The 26637-nt window shown below is 36.8% G+C and overlaps 16 non-coding genes across 16 annotated transcripts; all 16 read left to right on the forward strand.

The window, feature by feature from the left end:
* The first annotated feature begins 1320 nt into the window (after positions 1-1320).
* Trnal-cag (transfer RNA leucine (anticodon CAG)) lies at positions 1321-1404 on the forward strand. The gene has a single exon. It is a non-coding gene; the product is annotated as a tRNA-Leu (tRNA).
* A 273-nt stretch (positions 1405-1677) lies between these two features.
* On the forward strand, positions 1678-1761 carry Trnal-cag (transfer RNA leucine (anticodon CAG)). The gene has a single exon. It is a non-coding gene; the product is annotated as a tRNA-Leu (tRNA).
* A 3513-nt stretch (positions 1762-5274) lies between these two features.
* Positions 5275-5358, forward strand: Trnal-cag (transfer RNA leucine (anticodon CAG)). Its single transcript has one exon. It is a non-coding gene; the product is annotated as a tRNA-Leu (tRNA).
* A 1040-nt stretch (positions 5359-6398) lies between these two features.
* On the forward strand, positions 6399-6482 carry Trnal-cag (transfer RNA leucine (anticodon CAG)). Its single transcript has one exon. It is a non-coding gene; the product is annotated as a tRNA-Leu (tRNA).
* A 289-nt stretch (positions 6483-6771) lies between these two features.
* On the forward strand, positions 6772-6855 carry Trnal-cag (transfer RNA leucine (anticodon CAG)). The gene has a single exon. It is a non-coding gene; the product is annotated as a tRNA-Leu (tRNA).
* A 542-nt stretch (positions 6856-7397) lies between these two features.
* Trnal-cag (transfer RNA leucine (anticodon CAG)) lies at positions 7398-7481 on the forward strand. Its single transcript has one exon. It is a non-coding gene; the product is annotated as a tRNA-Leu (tRNA).
* A 283-nt stretch (positions 7482-7764) lies between these two features.
* On the forward strand, positions 7765-7848 carry Trnal-cag (transfer RNA leucine (anticodon CAG)). The gene has a single exon. It is a non-coding gene; the product is annotated as a tRNA-Leu (tRNA).
* A 2436-nt stretch (positions 7849-10284) lies between these two features.
* Positions 10285-10368, forward strand: Trnal-cag (transfer RNA leucine (anticodon CAG)). Its single transcript has one exon. It is a non-coding gene; the product is annotated as a tRNA-Leu (tRNA).
* Positions 10369-11410: 1042 nt separating this feature from the next.
* Positions 11411-11494, forward strand: Trnal-cag (transfer RNA leucine (anticodon CAG)). Its single transcript has one exon. It is a non-coding gene; the product is annotated as a tRNA-Leu (tRNA).
* A 289-nt stretch (positions 11495-11783) lies between these two features.
* Positions 11784-11867, forward strand: Trnal-cag (transfer RNA leucine (anticodon CAG)). The gene has a single exon. It is a non-coding gene; the product is annotated as a tRNA-Leu (tRNA).
* Positions 11868-12409: 542 nt separating this feature from the next.
* On the forward strand, positions 12410-12493 carry Trnal-cag (transfer RNA leucine (anticodon CAG)). The gene has a single exon. It is a non-coding gene; the product is annotated as a tRNA-Leu (tRNA).
* Positions 12494-12776: 283 nt separating this feature from the next.
* Positions 12777-12860, forward strand: Trnal-cag (transfer RNA leucine (anticodon CAG)). Its single transcript has one exon. It is a non-coding gene; the product is annotated as a tRNA-Leu (tRNA).
* Positions 12861-15306: 2446 nt separating this feature from the next.
* Positions 15307-15390, forward strand: Trnal-cag (transfer RNA leucine (anticodon CAG)). Its single transcript has one exon. It is a non-coding gene; the product is annotated as a tRNA-Leu (tRNA).
* A 283-nt stretch (positions 15391-15673) lies between these two features.
* On the forward strand, positions 15674-15757 carry Trnal-cag (transfer RNA leucine (anticodon CAG)). The gene has a single exon. It is a non-coding gene; the product is annotated as a tRNA-Leu (tRNA).
* A 3508-nt stretch (positions 15758-19265) lies between these two features.
* On the forward strand, positions 19266-19349 carry Trnal-cag (transfer RNA leucine (anticodon CAG)). Its single transcript has one exon. It is a non-coding gene; the product is annotated as a tRNA-Leu (tRNA).
* Positions 19350-26450: 7101 nt separating this feature from the next.
* Positions 26451-26534, forward strand: Trnal-cag (transfer RNA leucine (anticodon CAG)). The gene has a single exon. It is a non-coding gene; the product is annotated as a tRNA-Leu (tRNA).
* Positions 26535-26637: the final 103 nt, after the last annotated feature.

A 26637-nucleotide genomic window follows, 5' to 3' on the forward strand; every position in this document is an offset into this window, starting at 1 on the left:
CATGCAACAAACTGTCTCATTCTTATAATTATTACTATCCAAAACACAAATCTTTTAAGCATACTTCCAGCAGACCCATACGTTTGATTTACAGAATTTTTGCATTTATCAGATATAGCATCACAAAATTGTCACGAGTCCGATAGCCGTTGAACTGTTTCAAATGGAACATTTTCAGTGGCTCTGCTGAGAACTTGGCGTTATTTTTGACAGCTATTTACAGCGGGATTGGACAAATTAGATTCAAATTAGTATTCAGATGGGTTACAGAGAATGTTAGTCACTTCCATTTACATGTCAAGTGAGGCTACGACATAGTTGTACACGCTATGCCCACTTTAGACGTGCCTCTATTGGAACTAGGAAACCTCGGGGGAAAAAAGTAGTTCCAGCCTCCTTTAAGAGTATGTTGATACAGGTTCACAGAACAGCTGGGTCGTTTTTCTACTTCTGGAAAAGCGACAGTAAAATTTGGGCTCTTTCTTGAATAAAAATGGATACTCATATGCAAAAAATTAAATGTTTGAATTTGGTAGCAAGTATATCATTTTCTTAAGATAGCTTTTCAAGCAACACTAAATTTCAGACGAATATAATAATAACGACTCTAACGTTGGGGGGGGGGGGGGTGAAACTCTGCTGTCCGAAAAGACAATCCAGTAAACCACACTTTATCCCTTTTCTATATCCTTCTATTTCCTTTTCACTGCGTACTGAAACCACTTCTGATTCACTTGCAAAACCTAACATACCAATTTGGTAAAATAATTTTGTTCCTATACTTCAACCACTGACTTCTGACTTGGCCCCAATATCAATTACGACTGGTTTTCAAGCACGTCTCAACAGTGTTCTATCACGCGTACCTATTACATTGATGTTTCTTCCTGTTCCTTAATATTTCAATTGTTCTCTATTACTTAACATTTGCATTTGTCTCTATCATTTAATGTTTCCTTTCCACTGTATTTCTAAGAGATAAGGTGCAGAAAACTAATGGATATATCAGGATGGACAAGCGGTCTAAGGTGCTGCATTCAAGTTGTATTAGAATCTCACCCTCATCGACTTCTCTGCAACGAAAAAACTGATAACTTTGTCGTTAATGTTATCATTATTACAGGCACAATATACAAGTACAAAGAAAAAAATATAGATGATGGGAGATTATCCTGTGCTGTTACAAAATCTTTGTTGTTACAAAATCTTACTATTTATTCAATTAATCGATGATTCTAGGCCTCAACGAGTCCTATTCAGTATGCTGACCTATACGCCCTTCAATCTCTTTATGTGCACTCGGATCTTTGCAATGCATATGTCAGGATGGCCGAGCGGTCTAAGGCGCTGCGTTCAGGTCGCAGTCGGGTCTTCCCGGCGTGGGTTCGAATCCCACTTCTGACAAACAGTTTTTATTTTCTATCTTATTTAACAGAAATAACTATTTTTTGAAATATACAAGTCACTTTAATACAATTGTAAATATAACCATAAAACAATATTACGTATCAACTGCCTGTATGAACCTGTACATACCTACCAGGTCTGACTATTAATGTTGATCTAGGAAATTAAGCACAGCATCTCACAACGGACATATCCGGATGACTTAGCGATTTAAGGCACTGCATGAATACCATAAGACTGTATCGGCAGGCACTACCTTGTCCTGGATATATCAGGATGGCCGAGCGGTCTAAGGCGCTGCGTTCAGGTCGCAGTCGGGTCTTCCCGGCGTGGGTTCGAATCCCACTTCTGACAAACTGTTCTTTTGTCATGGAGCAGTATCTCTTATGACTCTAAAATAGAAAACATCAGTCTTACAGCGTTCATGTATGCTGGCATATAACAGCTGTTTTAGTTAAATATGCTTTTCTGGCCCTTCAAATGTATTAATTTGTTATCCTCTCTCTCTCTCTCTCTCTCTCTCTCTCACACACACACACACACACACACACACACACACATACAAATCTCACGGATATCTACAGACGGGAAAGCGATACAACCTGCATGAGTGTTTCACTCACATTCATTCGAGTCCCATAAAGGTTACCTTTTTATTGTTTATGCTCAAACAGTTATAATAAGCACAAGGTATTATCGAGAGGAGAAGTTTATCTCTTGTATGTTAATGAGAAATTGTCATTTTTATATAAGTACCCGCAGGCGCTATATTCCCGCGATTCACAAACAAGATGCCCATCTATCCACTGCCTGTCTAACTATATACGTCTACCTACCCTCCCCCCCCCACACACACACACACACACCGTCTCTCTCTCTCTCTCTCTCTCTCTCTCTCTCTCTCTCTCTCTCTTGGATGTATACATGAATAAAAGTGAACATGCACGCGTATCTATTACATTGTTGTTTGTCACTACAACTTAATATTTCCATTTGTCTCGATCACACAATCGTTCACTTTGTCTCTGTTAGATCAGGTTTGCCTTTCTCTGTACCTCAAAGAGAGATAACGCACAGACAATTATGATGGTCATGTCAGGATGGCCGAGAGTCGCAGTCACATTTTCCTGGCTTCGCTTCGAATACCACTTCTGACAAACCGTAAAATGCAAATGTAGTTAGTTAAATAATAATAATTATAATAATAATAATAATAATAATAAGGACTTTGTATAGCGCCTAATCTTTAGAAGCTCTGAGAGCTTTACAACTTTTGACAACACCTATAATATAAAAAAACATATACTGCTATGCTTATAAAAACAAACACCATGAAATTAGAAATCATAAAAAACATGCTGAGAATATTTAAGGTAGGAAACATTATTCAGTTTTTAAGTTTGTTCTTGCAGTCGAAATAAGTGAGTTTTGAGAACCTTCTTGAATGTGATCACTGTGTCTTTGTTTCTACGTTCAGTGGGCAATTCATTCCAAATTGTTGGGACCTGGTATGCAAAAGAACGCTCTCCATATGACTTTGTTTCGTTAGTGGGAATAATGGGTATACGATTGTCAGAAGAGAAGCGTAAGTATCTTGCTGGTGTGTACACATGGGTGAGGTCGAATAAGTATGTTGGACTAGAGTCCGACAGTGAAACGTAGCACAGAGAACAAATTTTATGTTTGATTCTGGATCAAATGCTGAGTATGTTACCAAAAAAAGATCTATGATATTAATAAATACGAAGAACTAAAAGATATAAAATTCAGACGCTATGAAAGAAAACTTTCTTGGTGTGCTTATATTACGACCGAAAGCCAGACGGGCAATTCAAACACATAAATCTTTCTTATTCCTACTTCTTATAATAAAAAAATGAGATCATTTGCCTGATTCCTGATGATGCTGTCATTATTTAAAATACAGATCAAATAATACGGTGTATGGATCAGTTTTATGTTGAAATGCATTCATTGGTCACTAATAATGAAAATCGGAAAGGTTCGATTTGAAATTTTGTGATTTCTTACGTATCTGATAATGATAAATATATGTGTGATGGTACAATAACTGGTGATGAACTATATACAGATATAAAAGGGGTGTCTAGCAGTAAATAGTTTGATCTGGACGGACTGAGTGCTATTGTGTGTCTTGCAATAAATATCTTGATATAGACGGATTAAGCTGTTTTGGAAATTCTTTGATTGTATATACCTTTTGATCATATGGATCTTGACGAGACGTCAAGACCCGACAACAAAATGTGATCTAGTAATCACAATCGAATTACTATATTTATCATAATTTTTCTTCAACATTTCTAAAACCTGTTGCGAGAAAGAAACATTTAAATATATTTTCATTATATTTGTGTTGCATGCATGTTAGTCTTCGACCATTTTCCTAAATTCCCTATATTCGAAACGAACAACAAAAGAAATTGCTTAGCCTTTAAGAAATGAACTTCGTCTTAAATCATAAATTGTATTACATTTTCATCTGGTGACATGCGCATGAATATAAGTTTCTGAATGCAACACATACAACAAACAGTCTCATTCTTATAATTATTACTATCCAGAACACAAATCTTTTAAGCATACTTTCAGCAGACCCATACGTTTGATTTACAGAATTTTTGCATTTATCAGATATAGCATCACAAAATTGTCACGAGTCCGATAGCCGTTGAACTGTTTCAAATGGAACATTTTCATTGGCTCTGGTAAGAACATGGCGTTATTTTTGACAGCTATTTACAGCGGAATTGGACAAATTAGATTCAAATCAGTATTCAGATGGGTTACAGAGAATGTTATTCAGTTCCATTTACATGTCAAGTGAGGCTACGACATAGTTGTACACGCTTTGCCCACTTTAGACGTGATTCTATTGAAGCTAGGAAACCTCGGGGGAAAAAAGTAGTTCCAGCCTCGTTTAAGATTATGTTGATACAGGTTCACATAACAGATGGGTCGTTTTTCTACTTCTAGAAAAACGACAGTAAAATTTGGGCTCTTTCTTGAATAGAAATGGGTATGCATATGCTAAAAATTAAATGTTTGAATTCGGTTGCAAGTATATCATTTGCTAAAGATAGCTTTTCAAGCAACACTAAATTTCAGACGAATATAATAATAATGGCTCTAACGTTGGGCGGGGGGGGGGGGGCTGAAACTCTGATGTCTGAAAAGACTATCCAGCAATCCACAATGTATCCCTGTTTTTATATCCTTCCATTTCCTTTTCACTGCGTACTGAAACCACTTTTGATTCACTTTCAAAACCTAACATACCAATTTGGTAAAATAATTTTGTTCCTATACTTCAACCACTGACTTCTGACTTGGCCCCAATGTCAATTACGACTGGTTTTCAAACAACGTCACAACAGTGTTCTGTCAAGGGTACCTATTGCATTCATGTTCTCCCGTTCCTTAATATTTCAATTGTTCTCTATTACTTAACATTTGCATTTGTCTCTATCATTTAATGTTTCCTTTCCACTGTATTTTCAAGAGATAAGGTGCAGAAAACTAATGGATAGATCAGGATGGACAAGCGGTCTAAGATGCTGCATTCAAGTTGCAGTAGAATCCCACCCTCATCGACTTCTCTGCAAGGGAAAAATTAATAACTTTGTAGTTAATGTTATCATTATTACAGGCACAATATACAAGTACAAAGATAACACGATAGATGATGGGAGATTATCCTGTGCTGTTACAAAATCTTTGTTGTTACAAAATATTACTATTTATTCAATTAGTCGATGATTCGAGGCCTCAACGAGTCCTATTCAGTATGCTGACCTATCCGCCCTTTAATCTCTCTATGTGCGCTCGGAACTTTGTAATCCGTAGGTCAGGATGGCCGAGCGGTCTAAGGCGATGCGTTCAGGTCGCAGTCGGGTCCTCCCGGCGTGGGTTCGAATCCCACTTCTGACAAACTGTTCTTTTGTCATAGAGCAGTATCTCTTATGACTCTAAAATAGAAAACATCAATCTTACAGCGTTCATGTATGCTGGCATATAACAGCTGTTTTAGTTAAATATGCTTTTCTGGCCCTTCAAATGTATTAATTTGTTATCCTCTCTCTCTCTCTCTCTCTCTCTCTCTCTCACACACACACACACACACACACACACACACACATACAAATCTCACGGATATCTACAGACGGGAAAGCGATACAACCTGCATGAGTGTTTCACTCACATTCATTCGAGTCCCAAAAAGGTTACCTTTTTATTGTTTATGCTCAAACAGTTATAATAAGCACAAGGTATTATCGAGAGGAGAAGTTTATCTCTTGTACGTTAATGAGAAATTGTCATTTTTATATAAGTACCCGCTGGCGCTATATTCCCGCGATTCACAAATAAGATGCCCATCTATCCACTGCCTGTCTAATTATATACGTCTACCTACCCTTCCCCCACCCCACACCGTCTCTCTCTCTCTCTCTCTCTCTCTCTCTCTCTCTTTATGGATGTATGCATACATCCTATAACATTGTTCAATAATGATTACCTGTTACATTGGAGTTTTTCACTGTTCCTTCATATTTCAATTGTTCTCTATTACTTAACATTTGCATTTGTCTCTATCATTTAATGTATCCTTTCCACTGTATTTCTAAGAGATAAGGTGCAGAAAACTAATGGATAGATCAGGATGGACAAGCGGTCTAAGATGATGCATTCAAGTTACAGTAGAATCCCTCCCACATCGACTTCTCTGCAAGGAAAACATTAATAACTTTGTAGTTAATGTTATCATTATTAGAGGCACAATATACAAGTACAAAGATAAAAATATAGATGATAGGAGATTATCCTGTGCTGTTACAAAATCTTTGTTGTTACAAAATCTTACTATTTATTCAATTAATCGATGATTCTAGGCCTCAACGAGTCCTATTCAGTATGCTGACCTATACGCCCTTCAATCTCTCTATGTGCACTCGGATCTTTGCAATGCATATGTCAGGATGGCCGAGCGGTCTAAGGCGCTGCGTTCAGGTCGCAGTCGGGTCTTCCCGGCGTGGGTTCGAATCCCACTTCTGACAAACAGTTTTTATTTTCTATTTCCTTTAATAAAAATAAATATTTTTTTTGCAATATACAAGTCACATTAATACAATTGTAAATATAACCATAAAATAATATTACGTGTCAACTACATGTATGAACGAGTGCATACCTACCAAGTCTGAATGTATTAATGGAGCAATTTTGTTTATCTGCCAAATTATCCATAGCATGTCATAACGGACATCTCCGGATGGCTTAGTGATTCAAGGCACTGTAAAAAATACTGTAAGATTGTGTCGGCAGGCACAACTTTGTGCTGGACATGTCAGGATGGCCGAGCGGTCTAAGGCGCTGCGTTCAGGTCGCAGTCGGGTCTTCCCGGCGTGGGTTCGAATCCCACTTCAGACAAACATTTTCTTTTTTTCAATCTTATTTAAAAGAAATAAATATTTTGTAAATCTACGAATCACTTTAATACAAGAGTAAATATCGGGCCCCGAGTGGCCGAGTGGTCTAAAGCGCTGACCGTTCCGGATCACTGCCATCTCACCTCTGTCTGCGTGGGATCGAGTCCAAGGCTCGGCTAGCGTGGGTACGTGGGAAAGCCTGCCAGTAGCTTCTCGTGAGTCGGTGGTTCTTCCATGGGTTTTCCAGGGTTCTTCCTCCACCAGTTATACGGGCCGCCACGTATAGCCTATCTTGTGCTGAAAAATGGCGTTAAACCCTACAATAACAACAAGAGTAAATATAACCATGAATAATATTACGTATCAACCACCTGTATGAACCAGTGCATACCTACCAAATCTGAATATATTAATGCGTTCATTTGATTAGCTAGAAAACTAACCATAGCATCTCATAACGGAAATATCAGGATGGCTTAGCGATTTAAGGTAGTGCATGAATACTTAAGATTGTGTCGTCAGGTACTACCTTGTGCTGCATATGTCAGGATGGCCGAGCGGTCTAAGGCGCTGCGTTCAGGTCGCAGTCGGGTCTTCCCGGCGTGGGTTCGAATCCCACTTCTGACAAACAGTTTTTATTTTCTATCTTATTTAACAGAAATAACTATTTTTTGAAATATACAAGTCACTTTAATACAATTGTAAATATAACCATAAAACAATATTACGTATCAACTGCCTGTATGAACCTGTACATACCTACCAGGTCTGACTATTAATGGGTCCATTTGTTGATCTAGGAAATTAAGCACAGCATCTCATAACGGACATATTCGGATGACTTAGCGATTTAAGGCACTGCATGAATACCGTAAGATTGTATCGGCAGGCACTACCTTGACCTGGATATATCAGGATGGCCGAGCGGTCTAAGGCGCTGCGTTCAGCTCGCAGTCGGGTCTTCCCGGCGTGGGTTCGAATCCCACTTCTGACAAACTGTTCTTTTGTCATAGAGCAGTATCTCTTATGACTCTAAAATAGAAAACATCAATCTTACAGCGTTCATGTATGCTGGCATATAACAGCTGTTTTAGTTAAATATGCTTTTCTGGCGCTTCAAATGTATTAATTTGTTATCCTCTCTCTCTCTCTCTCTCTCTCTCACACACACATACACACACACACACACACACACACACACACATAGACACACACACACATACAAATCTCACGGATATCTACAGACGGGAAAGCGATACAACCTGCATGAGTGTTTCACTCACATTCATTCGAGTCCCATAAAGGTGACCTTTTTATTGTTTATGCTCAATTCAGACGCTATGAAAGAAAACTTTCTTGGTGTGCTTATATTACGACCGAAAGCCAGACGGGCAATTCAAAGACATAAATCTTTCTTATTCGTTCTTCTTATAATAAAAAAAAATGAGATCATTTGCCTGATTCCTGATGATGCTGTCATTATTTAAAATACAGATCAAATAATACGGTGTATGGATCAGTTTTATGTTGAAATGTATTCATTGGTCACTAATAATGAAAATCGGAAAGGTTCGATTTGAAATTTTGTGATTTCTTACGTATCTGATAATGATAAATATATGTGTGATGGTACAATAACTGGTGATGAACTATATACAGCTATAAAAGGGGTGTCTAGCAGTAAATAGTTTGATCTGGACGGACTGAGTGCTATTGTGTGTCTTGCAATACATATCTTGATATAGACGGATTAAGCTGTTTTGGAAATTCTTTGACTGTATATACCTTTTGATCATATGGATCTTGACGAGACGTCAAGACCCGACAACAAAATGTGATCTAGTAATCACAATCGAATTACTATATTTATCATAATTTTTCTTCAACATTTCTAAAACCTGTTGCGAGAAAGAAACATTTAAATATATTTTCATTATATTTGTGTTGCATGCATGTTAGTCTTCGACCATTTTCCTAAATTCCCTATATTCGAAACGAACAACAAAAGAAATTGCTTAGCCTTTAAGAAATGAACTTCGTCTTAAATCATAAATTGTATTACATTTTCATCTGGTGACATGCGCATGAATATAAGTTTCTGAATGCAACACATACAACAAACAGTCTCATTCTTATAATTATTACTATCCAGAACACAAATCTTTTAAGCATACTTTCAGCAGACCCATACGTTTGATTTACAGAATTTTTGCATTTATCAGATATAGCATCACAAAATTGTCACGAGTCCGATAGCCGTTGAACTGTTTCAAATGGAACATTTTCATTGGCTCTGGTAAGAACATGGCGTTATTTTTGACAGCTATTTACAGCGGAATTGGACAAATTAGATTCAAATCAGTATTCAGATGGGTTACAGAGAATGTTATTCAGTTCCATTTACATGTCAAGTGAGGCTACGACATAGTTGTACACGCTTTGCCCACTTCAGACGTGATTCTATTGAAGCTAGGAAACCTCGGGGGAAAAAAGTAGTTCCAGCCTCGTTTAAGATTATGTTGATACAGGTTCACATAACAGATGGGTCGTTTTTCTACTTCTAGAAAAACGACAGTAAAATTTGGGCTCTTTCTTGAATAGAAATGGGTATGCATATGCTAAAAATTAAATGTTTGAATTCGGTTGCAAGTATATCATTTGCTAAAGATAGCTTTTCAAGCAACACTAAATTTCAGACGAATATAATAATAATGGCTCTAACGTTGGGCGGGGGGGGGCTGAAACTCTGATGTCTGAAAAGACTATCCAGCAATCCACAATGTATCCCTGTTTTTATATCCTTCCATTTCCTTTTCACTGCGTACTGAAACCACTTTTGATTCACTTTCAAAACCTAACATACCAATTTGGTAAAATAATTTTGTTCCTATACTTCAACCACTGACTTCTGACTTGGCCCCAATGTCAATTACGACTGGTTTTCAAACAACGTCACAACAGTGTTCTGTCAAGGGTACCTATTGCATTCATGTTCTCCCGTTCCTTAATATTTCAATTGTTCTCTATTACTTAACATTTGCATTTGTCTCTATCATTTAATGTTTCCTTTCCACTGTATTTTCAAGAGATAAGGTGCAGAAAACTAATGGATAGATCAGGATGGACAAGCGGTCTAAGATGCTGCATTCAAGTTGCAGTAGAATCCCACCCTCATCGACTTCTCTGCAAGGGAAAAATTAATAACTTTGTAGTTAATGTTATCATTATTACAGGCACAATATACAAGTACAAAGATAACACGATAGATGATGGGAGATTATCCTGTGCTGTTACAAAATCTTTGTTGTTACAAAATATTACTATTTATTCAATTAGTCGATGATTCGAGGCCTCAACGAGTCCTATTCAGTATGCTGACCTATCCGCCCTTTAATCTCTCTATGTGCGCTCGGAACTTTGTAATCCGTAGGTCAGGATGGCCGAGCGGTCTAAGGCGATGCGTTCAGGTCGCAGTCGGGTCCTCCCGGCGTGGGTTCGAATCCCACTTCTGACAAACTGTTCTTTTGTCATAGAGCAGTATCTCTTATGACTCTAAAATAGAAAACATCAATCTTACAGCGTTCATGTATGCTGGCATATAACAGCTGTTTTAGTTAAATATGCTTTTCTGGCCCTTCAAATGTATTAATTTGTTATCCTCTCTCTCTCTCTCTCTCTCTCTCTCTCACACACACACACACACACACACACACACACACACATACAAATCTCACGGATATCTACAGACGGGAAAGCGATACAACCTGCATGAGTGTTTCACTCACATTCATTCGAGTCCCAAAAAGGTTACCTTTTTATTGTTTATGCTCAAACAGTTATAATAAGCACAAGGTATTATCGAGAGGAGAAGTTTATCTCTTGTACGTTAATGAGAAATTGTCATTTTTATATAAGTACCCGCTGGCGCTATATTCCCGCGATTCACAAATAAGATGCCCATCTATCCACTGCCTGTCTAATTATATACGTCTACCTACCCTTCCCCCACCCCACACCGTCTCTCTCTCTCTCTCTCTCTCTCTCTCTCTCTCTCTTTATGGATGTATGCATACATCCTATAACATTGTTCAATAATGATTACCTGTTACATTGGAGTTTTTCACTGTTCCTTCATATTTCAATTGTTCTCTATTACTTAACATTTGCATTTGTCTCTATCATTTAATGTATCCTTTCCACTGTATTTCTAAGAGATAAGGTGCAGAAAACTAATGGATAGATCAGGATGGACAAGCGGTCTAAGATGATGCATTCAAGTTACAGTAGAATCCCTCCCACATCGACTTCTCTGCAAGGAAAACATTAATAACTTTGTAGTTAATGTTATCATTATTAGAGGCACAATATACAAGTACAAAGATAAAAATATAGATGATAGGAGATTATCCTGTGCTGTTACAAAATCTTTGTTGTTACAAAATCTTACTATTTATTCAATTAATCGATGATTCTAGGCCTCAACGAGTCCTATTCAGTATGCTGACCTATACGCCCTTCAATCTCTCTATGTGCACTCGGATCTTTGCAATGCATATGTCAGGATGGCCGAGCGGTCTAAGGCGCTGCGTTCAGGTCGCAGTCGGGTCTTCCCGGCGTGGGTTCGAATCCCACTTCTGACAAACAGTTTTTATTTTCTATTTCCTTTAATAAAAATAAATATTTTTTTTGCAATATACAAGTCACATTAATACAATTGTAAATATAACCATAAAATAATATTACGTGTCAACTACATGTATGAACCAGTGCATACCTACCAAGTCTGAATGTATTAATGGAGCAATTTTGTTTATCTGCCAAATTATCCATAGCATGTCATAACGGACATCTCCGGATGGCTTAGTGATTCAAGGCACTGTAAAAAATACTGTAAGATTGTGTCGGCAGGCACAACTTTGTGCTGGACATGTCAGGATGGCCGAGCGGTCTAAGGCGCTGCGTTCAGGTCGCAGTCGGGTCTTCCCGGCGTGGGTTCGAATCACACTTCAGACAAACATTTTCTTTTTTTCAATCTTATTTAAAAGAAATAAATATTTTGTAAATCTACGAATCACTTTAATACAAGAGTAAATATCGGGCCCCGAGTGGCCGAGTGGTCTAAAGCGCTGACCGTTCCGGATCACTGCCATCTCACCTCTGTCTGCGTGGGATCGAGTCCAAGGCTCGGCTAGCGTGGGTACGTGGGAAAGCCTGCCAGTAGCTTCTCGTGAGTCGGTGGTTCTTCCATGGGTTTTCCAGGGTTCTTCCTCCACCAGTTATACGGGCCGCCACGTATAGCCTATCTTGTGCTGAAAAATGGCGTTAAACCCTACAATAACAACAAGAGTAAATATAACCATGAATAATATTACGTATCAACCACCTGTATGAACCAGTGCATACCTACCAAATCTGAATATATTAATGCGTTCATTTGATTAGCTAGAAAACTAACCATAGCATCTCATAACGGAAATATCAGGATGGCTTAGCGATTTAAGGTAGTGCATGAATACTTAAGATTGTGTCGTCAGGTACTACCTTGTGCTGCATATGTCAGGATGGCCGAGCGGTCTAAGGCGCTGCGTTCAGGTCGCAGTCGGGTCTTCCCGGCGTGGGTTCGAATCCCACTTCTGACAAACAGTTTTTATTTTCTATCTTATTTAACAGAAATAACTATTTTTTGAAATATACAAGTCACTTTAATACAATTGTAAATATAACCATAAAACAATATTACGTATCAACTGCCTGTATGAACCTGTACATACCTACCAGGTCTGACTATTAATGGGTCCATTTGTTGATCTAGGAAATTAAGCACAGCATCTCATAACGGACATATTCGGATGACTTAGCGATTTAAGGCACTGCATGAATACCGTAAGATTGTATCGGCAGGCACTACCTTGACCTGGATATATCAGGATGGCCGAGCGGTCTAAGGCGCTGCGTTCAGCTCGCAGTCGGGTCTTCCCGGCGTGGGTTCGAATCCCACTTCTGACAAACTGTTCTTTTGTCATAGAGCAGTATCTCTTATGACTCTAAAATAGAAAACATCAATCTTACAGCGTTCATGTATGCTGGCATATAACAGCTGTTTTAGTTAAATATGCTTTTCTGGCGCTTCAAATGTATTAATTTGTTATCCTCTCTCTCTCTCTCTCTCTCTCTCTCACACACACACATACACACACACACACACACACACACACACACACACATAGACACACACACACATACAAATCTCACGGATATCTACAGACGGGAAAGCGATACAACCTGCATGAGTGTTTCACTCACATTCATTCGAGTCCCATAAAGGTGACCTTTTTATTGTTTATGCTCAATTCAGACGCTATGAAAGAAAACTTTCTTGGTGTGCTTATATTACGACCGAAAGCCAGACGGGCAATTCAAAGACATAAATCTTTCTTATTCGTTCTTCTTATAATAAAAAAAAATGAGATCATTTGCCTGATTCCTGATGATGCTGTCATTATTTAAAATACAGATCAAATAATACGGTGTATGGATCAGTTTTATGTTGAAATGTATTCATTGGTCACTAATAATGAAAATCGGAAAGGTTCGATTTGAAATTTTGTGATTTCTTACGTATCTGATAATGATAAATATATGTGTGATGGTACAATAACTGGTGATGAACTATATACAGCTATAAAAGGGGTGTCTAGCAGTAAATAGTTTGATCTGGACGGACTGAGTGCTATTGTGTGTCTTGCAATACATATCTTGATATAGACGGATTAAGCTGTTTTGGAAATTCTTTGACTGTATATACCTTTTGATCATATGGATCTTGACGAGACGTCAAGACCCGACAACAAAATGTGATCTAGTAATCACAATCGAATTACTATATTTATCATAATTTTTCTTCAACATTTCTAAAACCTGTTGCGAGAAAGAAACATTTAAATATATTTTCATTATATTTGTGTTGCATGCATGTTAGTCTTCGACCATTTTCCTAAATTCCCTATATTCGAAACGAACAACAAAAGAAATTGCTTAGCCTTTAAGAAATGAACTTCGTCTTAAATCATAAATTGTATTACATTTTCATCTGGTGACATGCGCATGAATATAAGTTTCTGAATGCAACACATACAACAAACAGTCTCATTCTTATAATTATTACTATCCAGAACACAAATCTTTTAAGCATACTTTCAGCAGACCCATACGTTTGATTTACAGAATTTTTGCATTTATCAGATATAGCATCACAAAATTGTCACGAGTCCGATAGCCGTTGAACTGTTTCAAATGGAACATTTTCATTGGCTCTGGTAAGAACATGGCGTTATTTTTGACAGCTATTTACAGCGGAATTGGACAAATTAGATTCAAATCAGTATTCAGATGGGTTACAGAGAATGTTATTCAGTTCCATTTACATGTCAAGTGAGGCTACGACATAGTTGTACACGCTTTGCCCACTTTAGACGTGATTCTATTGAAGCTAGGAAACCTCGGGGGAAAAAAGTAGTTCCAGCCTCGTTTAAGATTATGTTGATACAGGTTCACATAACAGATGGGTCGTTTGTCTACTTCTAGAAAAACGACAGTAAAATTTGGGCTCTTTCTTGAATAGAAATGGGTATGCATATGCTAAAAATTAAATGTTTGAATTCGGTTGCAAGTATATCATTTGCTAAAGATAGCTTTTCAAGCAACACTAAATTTCAGACGAATATAATAATAATGGCTCTAACGTTGGGCGGGGGGGGGGGCTGAAACTCTGATGTCTGAAAAGACTATCCAGCAATCCACAATGTATCCCTGTTTTTATATCCTTCCATTTCCTTTTCACTGCGTACTGAAACCACTTTTGATTCACTTGCAAAACCTAACATACCAATTTGGTAAAATAATTTTGTTCCTATACTTCAACCACTGACTTCTGACTTGGCCCCAATGTCAATTACGACTGGTTTTCAAACAACGTCACAACAGTGTTCTGTCAAGGGTACCTATTGCATTCATGTTCTCCCGTTCCTTAATATTTCAATTGTTCTCTATTACTTAACATTTGCATTTGTCTCTATCATTTAATGTTTCCTTTCCACTGTATTTTCAAGAGATAAGGTGCAGAAAACTAATGGATAGATCAGGATGGACAAGCGGTCTAAGATGCTGCATTCAAGTTGCAGTAGAATCCCACCCTCATCGACTTCTCTGCAAGGGAAAAATTAATAACTTTGTAGTTAATGTTATCATTATTACAGGCACAATATACAAGTACAAAGATAACACGATAGATGATGGGAGATTATCCTGTGCTGTTACAAAATCTTTGTTGTTACAAAATATTACTATTTATTCAATTAGTCGATGATTCGAGGCCTCAGCGAGTCCTATTCAGTATGCTGACCTATACGCCCTTTAATATCTCTATGTGCACTCGGCACTTTGTAATCCGTAGGTCAGGATGGCCGAGCGGTCTAAGGCGCTGCGTTCAGGTCGCAGTCGGGTCTTCCCGGCGTGGGTTCGAATCCCACTTCTGACAAACAGTTTTTATTTTCTATCTTATTTAACAGAAATAACTATTTTTTGAAATATACAAGTCACTTTAATACAATTGTAAATATAACCATAAAACAATCTTACGTATCAACTGCCTGTATGAACCTGTACATACCTACCAGGTCTGACTATTAATGGGTCCATTTGTTGATCTAGGAAATTAAGCACAACATCTCATAACGGAAATATCCTGATGACTTAGCGATTTAAGGCACTACATGAATACCGTAAGATTGTATCGGCAGGCACTACGTTGTCCTGGATATATCAGGATGGCCGAGCGGTCTAAGGCGCTGCGTTCAGATCGCAGTCGGGTCTTCCAGGCGTGGGTTCGAATCCCACTTCTGACAAACTGTTCTTTTGTCATAGAGCAGTATCTCTTATGACTCTAAAATAGAAAACATCAATCTTACAGCGTTCATGTATGCTGGCATATAACAGCTGTTTTAGTTAAATATGCTTTTCTGGCGCTTCAAATGTATTAATTTGTTATCCTCTCTCTCTCTCTCTCTCTCTCTCTCACACACACACACATACACACACACACACACACACACACATAGACACACACACACACATACAAATCTCACGGATATCTACAGACGGGAAAGCGATACAACCTGCATGAGTGTTTCACTCACATTCATTCGAGTCCCATAAAGGTGACCTTTTTATTGTTTATGCTCAAACATTTATAATAAGCACAAGGTATTATCGAGAGGAGAAGTTTATCTCTTGTTATGTTAATGAGAAATTGTCATTTTTATATAAGTACCCGCTGGCGCTATATTCCCGCGATTCACAAACAAGATGCCCATCTATCCACTGCCTGTCTAACTATATACGTCTACCTACCCTTCCCCCCCCACGCACCGTCTCTCTCTCTCTCTCCCTCTCCTGGATGTATACATCCATAAAAGTGATCATGCACGCGTATCTATTACATAGTTGTTTGTCACTACAACTTAATATTTCCATTTGTCTCGATCACACAATCGTTCACTTTGTCTCTGTCAGATCAGGTTTGCCTTTCTCTGTACCTCGAAGAGAGATAACGCACAGACAATTATGATTTTCATGTCAGGATGGCCGAGTAGTCGCAGTCACATTTTCCTGGCTTCGCTTCGAATACCACTTTTGACAAACCGTAAAATGCAAATGTAGTTAGTTAAATAATAATAATAATAATAATAATAATAATAATAATGAGGACTTTGTATAGCGCCTAATCTTTAGAAGCTCTGAGAGCTTTACAACTTTTGACAACACCTATAATATAAAAAAACATATACTGCTATGCTTATAAAAACAAACACCATGAAATTAGAAATCATAAAAAAAACATGCTGAGAATATTTAAGGTAGGAAACATTATTCAGTCTTTTAGTTTCTTCTTGCAGTCGAAATAAGTGAGTTTTGAGAACCCTCTTGAATGTGATCACTGTGTCTTTGTTTCTACGTTCAGTGGGCAATTCATTCCAAATTGTTGGGACCTGGTATGCAAAAGAACGCTCTCCATATGACTTTGTTTCGTTAGTGGGAATAATGGGTATACGATTGTCAGAAGAGAAGCGTAAGTATCTTGCTGGTGTCTACACATGGGTGAGGTCGAATAAGTATGTTGGACTGGAGTCCGACAGTGAAACGTAGCACAGAGAACAAATTTTATGTTTGATTCTGGATCAAATGCTGAGTATGTTACCAAAAATAGATCAATGATATCAATAAATGTGAAGAACTAAAAGATATACAATTCAGACGCTATGAAAGAAAACTTTCTTGGTGTGCTTATATTACGACCGAAAGCCAGACGGGCAATTCAAAGACATAAATCTTTCTTATTCGTACTTCTTATAATAAAAAAAAATGAGATCATTTGCCTGATTCCTGATGATGCTGTCATTATTTAAAATACAGATCAAATAATACGGTGTATGGATCAGTTTTATGTTGAAATGTATTCATTGGTCACTAATAATGAAAATCGGAAAGGTTCGATTTGAAATTTTGTGATTTCTTACGTATCTGATAATGATAAATATATGTGTATGGTACAATAACTGGTGATGAACTATATACAGCTATAAAAGGGGTGTCTAGCAGTAAATAGTTTGATCTGGACGGACTGAGTGCTATTGTGTGTCTTGCAATAAATATCTTGATATAGACGGATTAAGCTGTTTTGGAAATTCTTTGACTGTATATACCTTTTGATCATATGGATCTTGACGAGACGTCAAGACCCGACAACAAAATGTGATCTAGTAATCACAATCGAATTACTATATTTATCATAATTTTTCTTCAACATTTCTAAAACCTGTTGCGAGAAAGAAACATTTAAATATATTTTCATTATATTTGTGTTGCATGCATGTTAGTCTTCGACCATTTTCCTAAATTCCCTATATTCGAAACGAACAACAAAAGAAATTGCTTAGCCTTTAAGAAATGAACTTCGTCTTAAATCATAAATTGTATTACATTTTCATCTGGTGACATGCGCATGAATATAAGTTTCTGAATGCAACACATACAACAAACAGTCTCATTCTTATAATTATTACTATCCAGAACACAAATCTTTTAAGCATACTTTCAGCAGACCCATACGTTTGATTTACAGAATTTTTGCATTTATCAGATATAGCATCACAAAATTGTCACGAGTCCGATAGCCGTTGAACTGTTTCAAATGGAACATTTTCATTGGCTCTGGTAAGAACATGGCGTTATTTTTGACAGCTATTTACAGCGGAATTGGACAAATTAGATTCAAATCAGTATTCAGATGGGTTACAGAGAATGTTATTCAGTTCCATTTACATGTCAAGTGAGGCTACGACATAGTTGTACACGCTTTGCCCACTTTAGACGTGATTCTATTGAAGCTAGGAAACCTCGGGGGAAAAAAGTAGTTCCAGCCTCGTTTAAGATTATGTTGATACAGGTTCACATAACAGATGGGTCGTTTTTCTACTTCTGGAAAAACGACAGTAAAATTTGGGCTATTTCTTGAATAGAAATGGGTATGCATATGCTAAAAATTAAATGTTTGAATTCGGTTGCAAGTATATCATTTGCTAAAGATAGCTTTTCAAGCAACACTAAATTTCAGACGAATATAATAATAATGACTCTAACGTTGGGCGGGGGGGGGGGGGGGCTGAAACTCTGCTGTCTGAAAAGACTATCCAGCAATCCACAATGTATCCCTGTTTTTATATCCTTCCATTTCCTTTTCACTGCGTACTGAAACCACTTTTGATTCACTTTCAAAACCTAACATACCAATTTGGTAAAATAATTTTGTTCCTATACTTCAACCACTGACTTCTGACTTGGCCCCAATGTCAATTACGACTGGTTTTCAAACAACGTCACAACAGTGTTCTGTCAAGGGTACCTATTGCATTCATGTTCTCCCGTTCCTTAATATTTCAATTGTTCTCTATTACTTAACATTTGCATTTGTCTCTATCATTTAATGTTTCCTTTCCACTGTATTTCTAAGAGATAAGGTGCAGAAAACTAATGGATAGATCAGGATGGACAAGCGGTCTAAGATGCTGCATTCAAGTTGCAGTAGAATCCCACCCTCATCGACTTCTCTGCAAGGGAAAAATTAATAACTTTGTAGTTAATGTTATCATTATTACAGGCACAATATACAAGTACAAAGATAACACGATAGATGATGGGAGATTATCCTGTGCTGTTACAAAATCTTTGTTGTTACAAAATATTACTATTTATTCAATTAGTCGATGATTCGAGGCCTCAACGAGTCCTATTCAGTATGCTGACCTATCCGCCCTTTAATCTCTCTATGTGCGCTCGGAACTTTGTAATCCGTAGGTCAGGATGGCCGAGCGGTCTAAGGCGATGCGTTCAGGTCGCAGTCGGGTCCTCCCGGCGTGGGTTCGAATCCCACTTCTGACAAACTGTTCTTTTGTCATAGAGCAGTATCTCTTATGACTCTAAAATAGAAAACATCAATCTTACAGCGTTCATGTATGCTGGCATATAACAGCTGTTTTAGTTAAATATGCTTTTCTGGCCCTTCAAATGTATTAATTTGTTATCCTCTCTCTCTCTCTCTCTCTCTCTCTCTCTCACACACACACACACATAGACACACACACACACATACAAATCTCACGGATATCTACAGACGGGAAAGCGATACAACCTGCATGAGTGTTTCACTCACATTCATTCGAGTCCCAAAAAGGTTACCTTTTTATTGTTTATGCTCAAACAGTTATAATAAGCACAAGGTATTATCGAGAGGAGAAGTTTATCTCTTGTACGTTAATGAGAAATTGTCATTTTTATATAAGTACCCGCTGGCGCTATATTCCCGCGATTCACAAATAAGATGCCCATCTATCCACTGCCTGTCTAATTATATACGTCTACCTACCCTTCCCCCACCCCACACCGTCTCTCTCTCTCTCTCTCTCTCTCTCTCTCTCTCTCTCTCTCTCTTTATGGATGTATGCAGGATGGACAAGCGGTCTAAGATGATGCATTCAAGTTACAGTAGAATCCCTCCCACATCGACTTCTCTGCAACGAAAACATTAATAACTTTGTAGTTAATGTTATCATTATTAGAGGCACAATATACAAGTACAAAGATAAAAATATAGATGATAGGAGATTATCCTGTGCTGTTACAAAATCTTTGTTGTTACAAAATCTTACTATTTATTCAATTAATCGATGATTCTAGGCCTCAACGAGTCCTATTCAGTATGCTGACCTATACGCCCTTCAGTCTCTCTATGTGCACTCGGATCTTTGCAATGCATATGTCAGGATGGCCGAGCGGTCTAAGGCGCTGCGGAGACTTCCGGTTATGACATCAGAAGGAAAACACGTTTGATGATCGCTCCGTGAATTTTCAAGTTTTTTTCCTTTAATAGACATTTTTGCTGTTTTAATTTGTTACAGGTACGTTGATAAGATTTGTGTGATCGCATTCATATATAAGTGAGATATATTTTGAGTGTGTGGATAACTTGATCCACCACACAATATATTATTTTCTGTGACAATGAATACAAAGTCTGGTCGTGCTGCACGTGCAGCACAAGGAGCTGACTCACACTCTAATGACACCAGTGGAATAGCTAACAATAAGAATGGCATGTCGAGTAACATTGATAGACAGACAGGAGCTTCTCGTCGTTTTGGGAAAGAATGTACCGTGGTGATTGATGTAAAGGATGTGAAGAAAATAAAGGCAAGTGATATTGTTAGAAGTGTAGAAGAATTAACCGGAGATATGTCGGTCTATGCAGTTGTGCCCAAAGGTGCAAATTTGTATGAGGTCACACTACCGAGCAAGGAAGTAGCATATAATACCTTGTGTGGAATTGATATTGGAAGTGAACACTTTGATTGTACTCTATTATATTCAGACACTATCATTGTGTCAATTCTTCATTTACCAGCATACATCAACGATGATGATATAAGTATGAAGCTCGGTGAATACGGAGTAGAACTTCTTTCTCCCATTCAACGCAGATATTATCCTGGAACTAGTGTGGCTGATGGGACTCGTTATGTCAAATGTAAATTTCCACAGCAGGTAAAATCCTTGCCTTACAGTCTGAAATTTCAGACTGTTAATGGTCAACAATACTTTAGAGTATTACATGATAATCAAGTTAAGGTATGTTCTAGATGTCTAGATCCGGGACATGTTATAAAAGACTGCCCTGATTTTGTATGCTACAAGTGTGGGGAGCAAGGCCATGTAGCAAAAAATTGCACAAGGCAAAGATGTGATAGTTGTGGAAGTTTTCCTCTTATGTGTACATGCAGGATATGCGACAAATGCCACAAAGAGGCGCAAACATGTATGTGTTACAGAGAGGCCATTGCAGGCATTCATTCGCAAGTTGATGATGATACGAGGGAAGACATATTGGAGTTACCGAGTGAAGAAGATGATAAAGAAGAAATTGAGAATGCAAAAAAAGATAATGAGAGTGGAGAAAGTGGGGAAGAAAAAGAAAGAAGTGGAGTTGATATGACCAATGTAGAAATAGAGGAAGTAAACAACAATCATACAATTGGAGATGGATCGGGGACAGATTCAGATGATGACAGGAAGATGGCTGCAGACGTTGTTGAAAGATCAAACGAATCACGTACATGTCAAGAAAACGGTACTAATATCGAAAATTTCAAAGTAGTACAAAGGAGAAGGAGAAGGTTTAATCCAGTACCTAACATGAAATTGAATAACATGCGACGAACACCTATAAAGAAATGATCAAACACTCAACATTTTTTAATACTTTCAATACACTCATCATAATCATGGCTTTAAATATTGTATCTCTAAATGTAAATGGCTTGCGTAATTTGAATAAACTAAAGTCTGTTTTAGAAATATTTAAAGAGAAAAGAGGCCATATTTTATTATTGCAAGAAACCTTTTGGGATGATGAGTTTGTTGAAAGTATTAGAGAAAATGAGATTTGGAATGGTGACATATTTTATAGTAATGCAGACAATAAGAGGGCAGGTGTTGCTGTTTTAGTAGTGAGAGAATTGAGAAATCAGGTGACACAAGAAATGATTGAAAAGGGTAGGATTTTACATCTTAAAATAGCTATTGATGATAAAGTGATTGATTTAATCAATATTTATGCTCCAAATGTTGTGAAGGAAAGGTTTAACTTTTTCATGAAGCTAAATACATATTTACATAACAGTACTAGTGATAGCACTATCCTGGCTGGTGATTTTAATACAACTTTAGCAGGTATTGATCGACATAACAAAGCCTTACATATTGATGATGTAGCAGTGCGTGAACTTTATAAAATTATTCATGATAGGAATATTACCGATTTATGGAGATCACGAAATCCTAGTACTCGTAGTTTCTCCAGAAAACAAGTTGTACTAGGCGAAATGAAGCAGAGTAGAATAGATTATTTTTTTATTTCCTCAAAATTGCATTCCAATGTGCAAAATATTTATTATGCAGATACATCCTTTAGTGATCATTCTTTTGTATACCTTAAACTAAATACCTGCAAAGTGGAAACAGGGCCCGGATTATGGATACTAAATAACAATGTTCTTTTTGAGGAAAAATATGTACAAAGAGTGAAATCAATTCTTACCGAGGGAAAAACTGACGAAATGTATTTCAGTGAACCACTCATTTGGTGGGATAATGTAAAATACAAAATTAAAAAATTTTCCCAAGTATACTGTACAAGAAGAAATAAGGAAAGATTACAAGAATACTTTACATTGCAAAATAAATTAAAATCATTTTCAGAAAAAGTCGCAAATAAAGAATCATATGACATTAACAAATATGAAGAACTAAAACATCAGCTAAGTGACTATGAAACTGATTTTTGTCGGGGTGCTATATTGAGATCTAAGGCGAAATGGGCAATTGAAAGCGATAGAAATACTAAATACTTTCTAAATCTTGAGAAATATCGACACAACAAAAATGTAATCAATGAATTGATTGATGATGATGGTGTAATTATTTCAAATACAAGCGGGATCTTAGATGAAATACATCAGTTTTATAGTCATTTATATTCTTCGGTAACTGTTGATGATAATTGTACTGATTCACTTTTAAATTTTGTAAACTGTTCTGTATCTGATGAGGATAAAGATATGTGTGATGCCATAATAACAGTTGATGAAATACATACAGCTATAAAAGGGATGGCTAAAAATAAAAGCCCCGGCCCGGACGGATTGACAGTAGAGTGGTATTGTAAATTTTATGATTGTATATATGATATTCTGTTGCACATCTTTCAGAGTGTTAAGAATGACAATATTATGTCGAGATCAATGAGATTTGGGGTTATATCACTTATTTATAAAAATAAGGGGGATAATAGAAGATTGCAAAATTGGCGTCCTATCAGTTTACTTAATGTAGATTATAAAATTTTGGCAAGGATTTTGTCTACACGTTTAAAAATGGTATTACCCAAAATTATTTCTCAAACTCAGACATGTTGTATAGTTGGGAGAGATATTGCTGATACTATAGTCACTGTAAGAGATATTATAGATATGGTTTAGAGAGACAATCTTGAGGGATATATCTTAAAAATTGATCAAGAAAAAGCGTTTGACAGAGTTTGCCACTCATATCTGATTTCTGTTTTACGAAAGTTCGGTTTTGGTGACAATTTTATTCAGTGGATAAAGATATTTTATAATGAAATTAAAAGTAGTGTTAAATGCAATGGTCATCTAACGAAACCCTTTTTAATAAAAAATTCAGTCAGACAAGGTTGTCCTATATCAGCAATGTTATATGTATTAGCAGCAGAACCCTTAGGACTCGCTATCAAAGCAAATCCCACTATCAAAGGTATTCCACTCCCACTGTCTAGTAATACAAGTAAAGTTTTTCAACATGCAGATGATACAACCTTGACATTAGCGGACACACAATCCATTAATCAATCTTTTAATGTACTTGACTTGTATTGTAAAGGATCTGGTGCAAAGGTGAACAAGGAAAAGACAGAACTTCTGTGTATTGGATCTGGTAAACTTACTGATGATTATTGCAAACAATTACAAATTCAAATGTGTGATCAAGTCATCTTAATTTTGGGAGCTTATGTTGGAAAATGTGCAAAGTTATGTGAGCAACTGAACTGGAATGATAGATTGTCTAAAATTAAAAACTTATTGCAACTGTGGTCACAGAGATATTTGACAATACAAGGAAAAGTAACAGTTGTTAATAACTTATTAGTTTCTAGAGTATTGTACATAGTGTCAGTTCAGCCTCTTCCTGATATGATTGCTGATGAATTGAAGCAATTATTTCTCAGATTTATCTGGTCAGGAAAGTCCCATTTGGTTCACTATTATACAATAATTGGTGATAAGCGAAATGGCGGACTACAGTTAACTGATATAAAGATGAAAATGTATGCATTCAGACTAAAATTTTTAAAAAGATACTTTGATGTGAATTGCCATGCTATGTGGAAAAATACCTTTGATCACTTTTTATCTACTGTCCTGAACATGAGGTTGACCAAAGAGTTGTTTCTCATGTCTTTAAATAAGCAACAATTGAATACCCTACCTATATTTTACAGAGAAATGTTTCATGCATGGGAAAAACTTAGAAATAATATCGATACAAATATTGATGTGAGGAATGTTTTTGAACAACCTCTCTTTTTAAATCCTAATATTACATGTGCTGGTAAAACGTTGTTTTTCGCAGAATTTATAGAAGCAGGAATTGTTCGTGTTCAGGATATTACATATGAATTTGTACCTGGAATACTACCTTATAGAGCTATTCAAGAAATGATATGCAAATCAAATTCTGAGATCAAAACAGATAAGATAAAAAAAAACTATAATTGCATAATAGAAAGTATACCATTAGGCTGGAGAAATATTGTTGCAACAGAGTCAAAACCCACTGTAACCAATGGGAGAAATAATATGTTTCTCAGAGTTGATACAAAATTATATGACCTCTGTTTATGTACAACACAACTATTTTACAAGCTTTTATGTACGTTGATTTTTCAAGAACCAGCTTCTGTTTCCTTTTGGAGTAAGATATTTAGTTTGGAAAAGCATAAATACTGGAAATTGATACACCTACCTTTCAAGACCCCAGATTGTATAGATTTGGATTACAGAATAATGCACAATCGAATATTTACAAAAGAGAGACTAAAATACTATGGCAAAATTGATAATGACTTATGTCCAGTGTGCCAGTTGGAAACAGAGGATTTATTTCACATGTTTTTGAAATGTCCTGAATTAAGCTCTTTTAAGAATTATATTGTATATATAGTTGAGATTCTTTTTAAAAATTGTAGAGTTGGTGTTCTCAATAGCACTTCTTTTCAACAAATGCTCATGATAGGATATAACAAAGAAACAAAATCAGTAAATAGTTATTTTTTGAACTACATTATGAGCATTGCTCGATTGTGCATTTACAAAAGAAGAAACATTATGTCGTTATTAGGGAAACAAATAGACATCGAAAGATTGTTCCAATATTTGACAAGAAAATATATATTATATGCGTATCAACATTACAAAGACAAAAATCAGACTTTGGTTACGAAGTATTTTGTAAAAGATAATCCTTTAATGAGAATAGAAGAGGATAAAGTGTTTATTACATTGTAGAATCATTGTTTTGTACTATAGCATTACAATATACAATTTTAGAATCATTGTTCTGTAATATAGCTTAACAAAATACTATTGTAGAATCATTGTTTTGTAATATAGCATTACAAAATACTATTGTAGAACCATTATTTTGTAATATAGCATTACAAACTACTATGTACATACTGACTGTATACATTTAACTTATATACTGTACAAAACGTTTTTTAAATAAAGAAAGAAAAAAAAAAAAAAAGGCGCTGCGTTCAGGTCGCAGTCGGGTCTTCCCGGCGTGGGTTCGAATCCCACTTCAGACAAACATTTTCTTTTTTTCAATCTTATTTAAAAGAAATAAATATTTTGTAAATCTACGAATCACTTTAATACAAGAGTAAATATCGGGCCCCGAGTGGCCGAGTGGTCTAAAGCGCTGACCGTTCCGGATCACTGCCATCTCACCTCTGTCTGCGTGGGTTCGAGTCCAAGGCTCGGCTAGCGTGGGTACGTGGGAAAGCCTGCCAGTAGCTTCTCGTGAGTCGGTGGTTTTTCCATGGGTTTTCCAGGGTTCTTCCTCCACCAGTTATACGGGCCGCCACGTATAGCCTATCTTATGCTGAAAAATGGCGTTAAACCCTACAATAACAACAAGAGTAAATATAACCATGAATAATATTACGTATCAACCACCTGTATGAACCAGTGCATACCTACCAAATCTGAATATATTAATGCGTTCATTTGATTAGCTAGAAAACTAACCATAGCATCTCATAACGGAAATATCAGGATGGCTTAGCGATTTAAGGTAGTGCATGAATACTTAAGATTGTGTCGTCAGGTACTACCTTGTGCTGCATATGTCAGGATGGCCGAACGGTCTAAGGCGCTGCGTTCAGGTCGCAGTCGGGTCTTCCCGGCGTGGGTTCGAATCCCACTTCTGGCAAACAGTTTTTATTTTCTATCTTATTTAACAGAAATAACTATTTTTTGAAATATACAAGTCACTTTAATACAATTGTAAATATAACCATAAAACAATATTACGT

The sequence above is a fragment of the Sinohyriopsis cumingii genome, chromosome 17, assembly GCF_028554795.1.
Source record: "Sinohyriopsis cumingii isolate HCF-2022 chromosome 17, ASM2855479v2, whole genome shotgun sequence".
Taxonomy (NCBI): domain Eukaryota; kingdom Metazoa; phylum Mollusca; class Bivalvia; order Unionida; family Unionidae; genus Sinohyriopsis; species Sinohyriopsis cumingii.